The following is an 11,541-nucleotide window of genomic DNA, read 5'->3' as shown; positions in this document are numbered from 1 at the left end:
CCCTCTCTTGTGTACTAAGAAACCAAGAAAATTCCCTGCATTAACGTCGAATGCACACTTCAAGGGATTCAACTTTAGCTTATATTGCTTCATTCGCTCAAACGAACATCTTAACTGTTCGAAATGGTCCTCTTCTTTAATGGACTTGACTACTATGTCATCTACATACACTTCAACAAACTTGTCTATCATATCATGAAAGATTAAATTCATTGCCCTTTAATAAGTTGCCCCTGCATTTTTTAGGCCGAAAGGCATAACCACCCATTTAAAACATCCTAGAGACCCAGGGAATCTAGAGGCAGTTTTGTGTATGTCTTCTTCAGCTATATAAATTTGATTGTATCCTGAATACCCATCCATGAAAGAATACATGACATGTTCCGCAGTACGCCTTTGTTGGGTCCTGATCATTTCATCGAAGGGTATTGCCCTTTCTGCATTGTACTGGAATGAATGCCATACATTTAGCCGGCAAGATTGCGGCCTAAATTTTCTTCCGTTATCTGCTCACCTGAACTGCCTCTCAAAAGGCGGTCCTCTATAGAATGATGTACCTCGCCCTCTACTAGGCTGAGTGTTTGGGACTTAGTTTACCATTCTTTTTTAGTACTGGCACGACATTGGATAACCATTCGACATATCTGGCCGTTCTAATAAAACCTATTTTCAATAATCGCTCTATCTCTTTCTTAATCTCAGGGAGCACATTAGGAGCAAAACGCCTAGGAGGTTGCCTATGATGTTTAAAATTAGGCTTAGTTGGTAACCTATGTTCCACCAAATCTCTATCTAAACCAGGCATTTGTTCATATTCCCAAGCAAAACAATCTTTGTACTCTTTTAGCAAAGCGATTAATTTGTTACTAACCTCTTGGACGAGCATTTGGCTGATGAATGTTGGGCGATCTTCTCCTTCATTGCCAATATTTATTTTGATCAGAGGGTCTTGTGCTTGAGCGTATCCAGGTTTGGCAATCCACATCACTTCATCGTCCAGTTCCCTTGTAAGTACTTCCTCTTCCAAACAGTCCACCTTGTTGACTTCTCGGCCAATGCTTTGTTCTAACTCGAATACTGCCAACTTATCTTTCAGCACTTTAAGGGCTGTCTCTTCTTTCGCCTTGTCATTGCATTCCTTATTGAAAGCCATCAGTCTGGCTTTGAAGGCCTGAATGTCAGGCATTTGCTTCTGTAACTTAGAATCCATTCAAGACTCCTTGATTATTCTTTTGCCAATTACTGGCTCTTCCAGGGCCACTATATTTGGCCTCATCTGTTTGAACATTTCAGTGAGTACATCCACTGAGAACGGTTCTTTTGAACAGAGTTCGCTGGCAAGTTGATGAACCAGGAGAAAGCTACTCTTTTTAACGAACTAGGGAAAAGTCTCATTTTATGGTAATCGGTTACATCACCACTTTGCAATGTGAATCGCCCTATGTGTTCTAGAGTAGACGCCTCTCCTAAACCGGTAAACAGTGAGAATTCTGGCACTTTGTACCCTCTAGGACATGGATATGCTTGGTCTACCCAATCGGGATATGGCTTTGTATACGTCGGCCTAATGACGAGACGCACCCCAAAAGTCATCTGATCCTATACGATTTCCATAATCTAATTCCGCAACATGAAGTTGGGATCATATGGAATTCCTACAGGCTGATTAATCGGTTGATTTGCATGAGGCCTGATATTTGGTCCTTGATTGGCAACAAAATTACCATAATTAGGGCCATTACCATTAGCCTGAACATCTATTCCCTCATTAACACGTGGGGTGTGCTGTCCATTGTTTAGGACATTATCTCTTATGTTTAGATTACCCCCCCAAGTTGGGCGTACCACTACCATTGTTCTGATTTTGCACTGCAGTACCCCCTTGGTTTGAAGTGGAGGGACCAGAAAGTGGTTCTATCCCTTGATTCGGATTTAGGACTAAGGGATTATGTCCCACAATTGTCCTAGTTTGAAAGTGATTTGCAAGAGGTGTAACCGGTTGACATATTTGGCCTACTAACTTATTCATTGTTTCGTTCAAAGTATTTAGTTGTTTGGCCATATTGTCATAGTGTGCATTTCCATTTTGAGTAAATCTTTCCATATTATGAATACTTCGAAGATTTACCTGTTCAACAACGTCTTGTGTGAGTTCTCCCAGTAATGCACGCATGGTTCGAGGACTCAACTCCGTCATTGGTTCGTAACGACTGTTACTGCTCTGATTCTGTCCATCTGTTCATGGAGAGGCATGTTGCTCCTCATATCGTTCGATCACAGACTGGATTCCTTCCTAACTTGCTGCTTCCTTATCGGACCTCTGATGCATATTGTTTCACCTTTTGTACTTTCAACACCAAACACCACTGTCCCACTGGGCGTGCCAAATTGTTTCGCGCGGGTTAGTCGCTAACAATTAAAAAGGATCAGACGATTGTGTAAGGGACAAACCTCTTGAGACAAAGTACCAAAAAGGGGTGTTCTTTTATTGGCGATGACTTTACAATTGGAAATTAAAAACAAAGTGCCTCCAAGGGGCGCAAGCACACGAATTACTGAAAAAAGTGTTTAAGTCTAAACTAAGGAAATTAAAATTACATGTTCTCTGTTCGAGAGTTTTTAATTCGGTCATTTACTCTATGTCTTTTCTCCCTTTTATACTTCATGGACGATCTCTTTGTGATCAACCGCGTAAAAACTGTTTGATCGTCCTATAACTGCCCACTTTCCTTGTAATGGCCAACTTTTCATGAAAACTGCCTTTTTTAACCACTGCCATTACTCCTCATCGTTCAACCGCTTTCGATTGAATTTCTTGAATCGTGGAACGTGATAAGGCTGCTTTAATAACTGCACTTCTTGATAACCACGACGCTTTATGTTTGTTAAGACCTTGGGCGACTTGAAAGTTTGGGCGAGAATAGAGTAACAGCTCTAGGCGACTGTATGGCACTCCATTCACTCAGATTCTGGGCGACTTGCAAACTTGGGCGATGGCGTTACCGCGTTCTTGGGCCTCCCTATTTGGGCTTTCGTCTTGATTTGTTTGATTGAGTTTCGTTTTTTGGGCTATCTGATTTGGGGATCCTCCAATTGAGCTTCACTCCTTGAGCCATTCGATTTGGACTGAATTTTTATGTGTCAACAAAAACCAATACGTTCGACTGGCTTAACCGACTACTCTTCCATAGGTGCGAAATTTTCAGCAATTTGAATACTCGAGTCAGCAATCTTAAGGAGTGGATACTATAACTCACGTGACATCAATGCAGCTTCCACCGCATCTAAAAGACTTCACTACAGCTTTGTGTATTATATTCCACTGCGGCTCCGACGGCACTGGTGGGTGAGTTGTTTTCTTCTTCATCAATGTAATTACATCTGTTTGCAAAGGCTGTTTTGGTAAAGTAAGCGTAAGCACAGTGAATCCTCTGTCTCTCTTTTGGAGCGAGAGTTGGGGATCTTATTTCGACTTTTAGACGAATTAATTACCTGTTAAGTATTTTATTTTATTTAAAAGTGTATTATTCAATTTGGTTAATTTGATAGAGTAGTGGGCTATCTTACTCAATTTTTAATCAATTGCAATATGGGCAAAAGAGGTTTTGCTGGGACATTGAAATGAGGGCCAATTTTCACGATTGGTATTTATACTGAAGCTTTAAGCTTTGAAGCTTTGGACTGGACACATGCCAATTGAGATTGAATAATTGGGCCAGATTGTGGTCCAATTAAACTTTAATTAAGTGAAAATTATAGGGACTGAGTTTTTTTTCAAAATCACAATTAATAAATAAGATTTAAAAGATTTTTTTTTTCAAAAATCAGATTATAATTCAAATATTTAATATTAATAATATTATTATAAAATTAAATTAATTTACCATCCCTACTCTACTCTACCCACCCCCACAAAACCTAATTTACAATTTCAGCAAGTATTTGCTCCTACTTCACCTCAATGGCATGACCACTCTTCATTTCGACGACTATTCACTCCGCGACTCTTCACAACGATTCACTCCGACAACTCTTCTCTTTGTCTCTTTATCACCATTGAGAGACCACCATAGCGACACTGAGGCGACGTCACTCTCTCCCTACCAGCGGTGTCATCACAACAACGATGAGCATCGCGGTAACAGTGTTGCGCTACCGTTCACAGCAACGCTCGACGTTGCACTATCATTCACAACGGTTTCAAGGGCTGCTGTTTGAGATGCTACCTTCGTAGCAACAATGTACCTTCTCAACGAGACACCACTATTGTGAGACAGCACAGTGTCATGCTGTGTTCATCGCTACAATTGTCGTGGTCTTGGGAATGGTGGGTTTGAAAATGGAAGCGATCACTGTAAAGCATTGATCTTTGGGGTATTGTCTGCGGTGCTCATGTTGTTGCTGGTGTTGTGGTGATGGTGGTGTTTGTGTTATTAGTGTTGTAGTGGTGGTGCCGACGACGCCAACGATGGTGGTGGTCATGTTTTGCGGTGTTGTAGTCGTGGTGGTGTTCATGGTTGGGGTGGGATGGAGTGGGGGTGTTTGTGACAATTATTTGGTTGGTTGTGACCAACGAATTGGTTGGTTGTAGCCAATAAATAATATATGACTTAAAAAATCTGATTGTTACTCACAATTTATTATTTTGTAATCGAGAAACACCTTGTGGCCCATTAATTTGTGACCATGAAATAAGTTGTGATTTGTAATCTATAACATTTAATCAATAAATAATATATAACCTAAAATTTGAGTCTTGACTTATAAAATTTGTAATTTGTGATCGATAAATAAATTGTAACCTATAATTTTTTTTTATTTGTGATTGATGAATAAATTCTAACTTATAAAATTTTTGGTTTGTGATTGTGAAATAATTTTATGACCTATAAAATTTTGATTCGTGATCGAAAATAATTTGTGACCATTTAATTCAATAATTTGTTACCAAATATTATATAATTGTGACCTTAATATATTTAAATTATAAAATATATTTTTAGTTAAATATTTTATAATTAAAATTTATTTAATATTGATTTTTGAAATTTTAAACATTGTTTCTTAGTTTTGAAATGAGTCATACATAATCTCTTAGACATAAAATTTTTAGTAATGTCGTATCTAGGTTTTCGGCCATAAATTTTGTTCTAGTTAATTTTATTATTGCTTTAATTAAATTGTGGATGAATGTCATTAAATAACGTGCCATCTAGATTGCATATATACTGCTTAAGTACTATACTGTAATGCATACTTGATAGCATTTTTCTTTTCTTTTCTAGGTTAGTTAGATAAAAAATAAAAAATAAAAAAACGAAAAAAAGAAAGACAAATGGGGGTCCCAGCTTAGCCATAAATCACATTATCTTCTCTTGTAGGGAGTTTTGTTTAAGGTTTTGAGGTTTTAGATACTTGTCGTATTAAAGTAGCATTGGGTATAGTTGTGCATTTTTCATGCATCATATATGAAAAGTATTATCACCTGTAAGCTCATTTTAATATTGTTCTTTTATTTCAGAAAAAATGTCGAACCTTAAACTTTTATCCATCCTAAGCAAGAATCAACTAGTAGATGATAATTATGTTGATTGAAAATGTAGCTTATTGATTGTTCTCACTGCTGAAAAGCGTAAATTTGTCCAAACTGAATGTTGTCCTAAAGAATCGATCATGGAGCCTACAGCTGAATAGAAGACTGCATATAAGAAGTGGGCTCACGATGAGATGGTCCGCTAATACATTATGGCCTCCATGTTGAATGTGTTGCAGCGGAAATATCTAAACATAGACACTATAGCTTAGATTATGACAAGTCTTCATGAAATGTTTGGTCACCAAGGTCGTTAGGCTTGACAAACTTCCATTAGGTCTTACATGGACTTGCGCATGAAATCAAGGACCCTTGTGAGAGATCATATACTTGCATTGATAGCTCAATTTAATGTGGCTGAGGTTTTAGGGGCTAAAATCAAATCGTAGACTCATGTTGACATGATTTTAGAGACTCTTCTTGAGATGTTCTCACAATTCAAGGTTAGTTATAACATGAACGAGCTTAGCCCCCATTTGACAACCATTATTTCAAACCCCTTTATTCTACATATTTCGTACATTCATACAATAAAAATATTATGTACGCAAACCCCAAACCTTTCCTACTTCTTAAACATACGAAATTCACTATTCAAAACAAATTTTTTCCAAGTAATAGCCATCAATTAGAGGCTTAATATGTCCCTAATCGAGTTGATGAAGGAGCTCCAAAATGTTGAGACTATTCTAAAGAAAAAAATGGTATAGCCCATGCTGTTTATTCTGATCGACCATCCTCTTCCAAGCTGCAAGGCAAAGTAGCTAATAAGAGGAAGATGTCAAACAAGAAAAGTCCACAGCCAAGAAGGCAAGGACAAATGGAAAATACAAGGGAAATTGGTTTCATTGTAGACAAGAGGGTCACTGGAAGAGGAACTATCCGAAATACCTAGCTTCCAAAAATCCAGGTAATGGTATGTTATCCTACATTGAGTCTAGTTTAATGGTTTATTATACAGATACATGGATAGTAGATTATGGAACCACTAATCATATTTACAATTTTTCGTATGGGTTCCTGGTAAACAAGGAGCTCAGTGAAAGGGAGTTCATTCATAGAGGCTGCAATGGAGAGCTAGTGTTTACTAGAATTATAGCATCCATTTTTCTATTTTATCAGCACAAAAACATTTACATTTTGAAAATATTATTTTGTTCTAAACGTTAAATAAAATTTAATTTTCATAGCTTGTTTATTTGTGTATGAATATTCAGTTGTTTTTGAGCGATTTGCACTAGATATTAAATTAAATAAATACTTTATTTTGTCATGTACAATTGATTAATAATTTGTATGTTTTAAATTATGATGTTGGCTCTATAAATAATGTCAATGTTTCTAACAAATGCAAGAGATTGTCTTCCACTAATGAGACTTATTTTTGGCACATTAGACTTGGTCATATTAACCTTAATGAAATCCAAAGACTGGTGAAAGATGTTCCTTTAAGTGAATTAAAGGTAAAATCTCTATCAGTATGCAAATCCTATTTGGAAGGCAAAAAGACCACGAGCCCTCTTACCTCAAAAGGGCTTAGGGCCAAAGAAGTCTTAGAATTAGCGTACGTTGATGTATGTGGACCAATTAGTGTTCAAGCTAAATATGAGTACTTCATCTAATTATAATTACTCAAGATATGTTTATGTATACTTGATGGCTTGCAAGTCTGCGCCTTTGAAAAGTTTTAAGGAATTCAAGACCGGAGTAGAAAAATAATTAAGTAAAAATATTAAAACGCTCCGATCAGATCAAGGTATAGAGTATCTATCCTATGATTTTAGAACATACTTGTTAGAAAATAGGATTCTATCCCAACTGAGTACACCGAGTACACTCTAGGAGAATGATACCTAAGAAATGAGAAATAAGACCTTGTTGAGCATGATCAGATCTATGCTAGGCTTTTCGATTCTCACAACATCATTTTGGTAATATGGTCTACAAACTGCAATATACTTATTAAATATGGTTCCATCTAAGTTTGTCCCTAAGATACCCCTAGAATTGTGGAATGAGCGTAAGCCTAATCTATGACATATTCATATATGGGGATGTCTGACACGCGTCCTGAAGGAAAATCCGAATAAAATGGAAGCAAGATCAACAGTATACATATTTGTAAGATATCCTAAAGGAACAAGAGGATATTATTTCTATAGTCCTTACAAGAAAAAGGTATTTGTGAATACAAATGCAACTTTATTAGAAGACAAGTATATAGAAGAATGTGAACCCAAGAGCAAGGTTCTTTTTAGAAAAATGAGAGGAAATATTCCAAACTCATCTAGTTGCAGAGATCCACACTGAACCTGCCTAAGAAGAATTCAAACATTCTTTATCGATAGTCTATGGATAGTGGTAGACAAATGGAGGCCTCACCTGCCATACTTATTGAATTGTCGGGATAAGAAGTGATAGAGGATGAAGTTCCAACCGTTTTATCACCACATGGACATGATACAAGAGAGTAAATGATAAAACAATTGCAAATTCCAATCAACCAAGAACTTCAAATGCTTCGATATAGTGGAAGAATCACTTGGTTACCATTTAGATACTCTACAAAAAGTCTTTCGATGTAGTTTATTCTAAGCAAGAAGATGATCCCACCTCGTTCAAAGAAGCTATGGAGAATATAGATGCTAACCATTGGAGAAGTTCCATGAATTCAAAATTGAAACCTATGTACACGAACTCAATCTGGGAGCTTCTAGATGAGCCAAATGGGATAAAATTCATATGATGCAAATGGGTCTACAAGATGAAAAGAGAAGTAGATGTAAAGGTGGAAACCTTTAAAGCTAGACTGGTTGCTAAGGGTTTTACCCAATGAGAAGGCATTGATGATGAAGAACCTTGTTACCTATGGCCATACTTAAGTCTATAAGAATCCTTTTATCCATTGTAGCTCATTTTGATTATGAGGTATGGAAAATGAATGTCAAGACTGCATTCCTTAACATGAGTCATAACGTAATCATATATATGATGCAACTAAAAGTTTCTATCCAAAAAGGTCAAGAGCATGAAGTATGAAACTAATGAGGTCTATTTATGGCCTAAAGCAAGCGTCTAGATCTTAGAGCATGAGGTTTTGATAAAACAATTAAGACTTGTAGTTTTGATTATAACTTTGATGAGTCTTGTGTCTATAATTACATCAAAGACAATAAGGTTATTTTTCTCTTATTGTACGTTGATGACATTTTGCTCATCGGGAATGATATTAGAGCATTAACATTGGTCAAAAACTAGTTGGCACAATAGTTTGAAATTAAGGACTTGGGATATCCCAATTATGTTCTAGATATCCAGATCCTTCGGGATAGAAGAATAGAAAGATCGCTCTTTCCCAAGATTCATATATCGACAACATACTGGTCAGATTTGCTATGCAAAATTCCAAGAAATGTCAAGTGGAATACATGAAATCGGTTCTTTATGCCTTAACAATAATAAGAAGTCTCATGTATGCTATGTTATGCATTTGACCCGAAATTTGTTATGCTGTTGGAATAGTTAATAAATATCAGTCAAATCGAAGACCTGAGCATTGGATGCTATTAAGCATATACTTAAGTATCTTTGTAGAACTAGAGATCATATGTTTGTTTATTCAGCTCCAACTTTAGTTCCACTGATTATACTAATTCCTATTTTTGAACAGATAAAGACTCTCGCAAGTCCACATCAGGATCAATATTCACATTTGGTGATAGTAACATTGTTTGTAGGAGCGTCACGCAATCTTGTATTGTTAACTCCACTTTGGATGCAAAGTGTATCGCAACTTGTAAAGCGGCCAAGGAAGCAATATGTCTAAGAAAGTTTTTACTAAACCTTAATGTCTTCAACAGCATCAGACATCCTACAATACTTTGTACTGTGATAGCAGTAAAGCGGTGGCAAATACAAAAGAAGCCAGAGCCATCAACATGAAAACACATTGAATGAAAATATCACCTTGTTAGGTAAATCGTTCGATAAGGAGATATGAAAGTGTGCAAGATAGTATCTATAGTCAGGCTTGTGGATCCCCTACGAAGAGCTTACCTGCTAAAAGCTTTGAGGGATATATCGATAATATGGGTTTACTTAACTTGTCTCATTTGCTCCACGGCTAGTAGGAGAATTTTTAGTTTAGTATTAGCCCTTTAAGTAAATTAATTTGTACTTGTGAAATTTCGAAATAAAAATATTAATTTATCTTTCAATAAATTATTTGTGTAAATTTGTGCTTGCATTTTTTTCATATTTCGACTTCATATTATAAATCTAGTGCTCAAGTTGTGAAGCACAGAAAGATTCTATTCATAATTTGATCTAAAATTTATTATCCATGATTGGTGAATAAAGACAACACACTTTATTTTGAAAAGATTGTCTCAATTTTATTAAAGTTAATCTTGACTTCGGTAATAAAATTGATTGTACATTTTGGGAATGTATTGGATTGGATCACGCGAAATTAATTTATGGAATTGACAGCATAAATTTAATTTCACTTGACTATTATATATACTACCTTAATCCCGAGCAGGTAATGATATTTGATTACTAATTTAAAATTCTTTGAGGTATCAATAAGAGAGATTAAATTGCTAATCAATATCTCGGTGCCTTGGAAATTAAAATGAAATAATTAACATTTATTCAAAATATGGAATTCGTAACCCATAGGCACAATCATGAACTCAATAGATTTTTCTAATGAGTAGTTAAATTTGATATTAGTAATTCAACATCGACTGTTGAATTAATATTGCGATGTGATCACATGAAACTATCAAATAGAAAAAGAGATTGATGACTAATGTGTATTTGGAAAAAGCATTCCGGTCATTTTATCTTATTTCGAATATTCCACAGGATCAACAGGAATTATATGTAAGAACAATATGTTAGAAGATATAATTATTGTTTATGTAGCTTTAGTATTTCAATTAAATTACAAGTGCGATCTCATTCTTTTAGTGGAATAGAACATGATTAATAAATTATCTCGAGCGATCAAGAGTTGAGCAGGTCAAGATTAATTTATTGAAGCTTAATTCTATTGGGTCCCTTGCGTGGCTTCAAACTAAGAACCAAAATAAATTATAAGAGTTATAATTTATTATTAACTGTAGATGGATAAATTAATTAAATATTCGTAACACGTGCCATTTGAGATATGGAAGATTTTGATTTGGATAAGAATTGAAAGTCGTTTTTTGTTTAGTGTCTTTATCCAAGCAAAAGAAAGAGTTCTTTTGAGATAGTGAAACTTTCTAGTCAAATCCATATTATAAATGACACTAACATTAGGATTTAATAAAACATTTATCATTATTGGAGTGCATGAAGTTGATTATTTGAAAGCTACATCAATTAAGTTGGCATCAATAGCACAAAAAGTGGAACAGATCAGTGTACTTCAAACAGTCGGACCGAAATGCAAGTATTGTGGAGAGAATCATGTGTTAGCTGATTTCTGGGTAGTCCTTTTGCTCGGTCCTTAGAAAATGTAAATTATGCTCAGAATTTTCAACGATAGCAATACTTTAGAATCTTAACACGTATTACTCAGGCTGGTGAAATCATCCAAGTTTCCAATGAAGCAACAATCAGCAAGCCCTATTGGCACCACCATAGACTAGATCACCATGATTTCAACAGATCGAATATAAGTCTTAATTAAAAGATCATGTTACTAAATTGACGGAGATCTCTACATAACACATACAAAAATCTAATAGGACTTTGCAAGTTTAGGGAGTTGCAAGTAAGAACTTAGAAAATCAGATGGAATAAATAACTAAAACACTCTCCGAAAGACAACCAGGAATACTACCAAGCAGTACTAAGATATATCACAAACATCAGGTAATGGCAATGAGAGTTTTGGAGAAGGAAAAGATTGAGACAATCACTATACAGTGAGAAATTAAACTTGAGCAAGCACA

This window comes from Olea europaea, chromosome 10, assembly GCF_002742605.1.
Source record: "Olea europaea var. sylvestris chromosome 10, O_europaea_v1, whole genome shotgun sequence".
Taxonomy (NCBI): Eukaryota; Viridiplantae; Streptophyta; class Magnoliopsida; order Lamiales; family Oleaceae; genus Olea; species Olea europaea.
Note: the sequence above shows the minus strand (reverse complement) of the source record.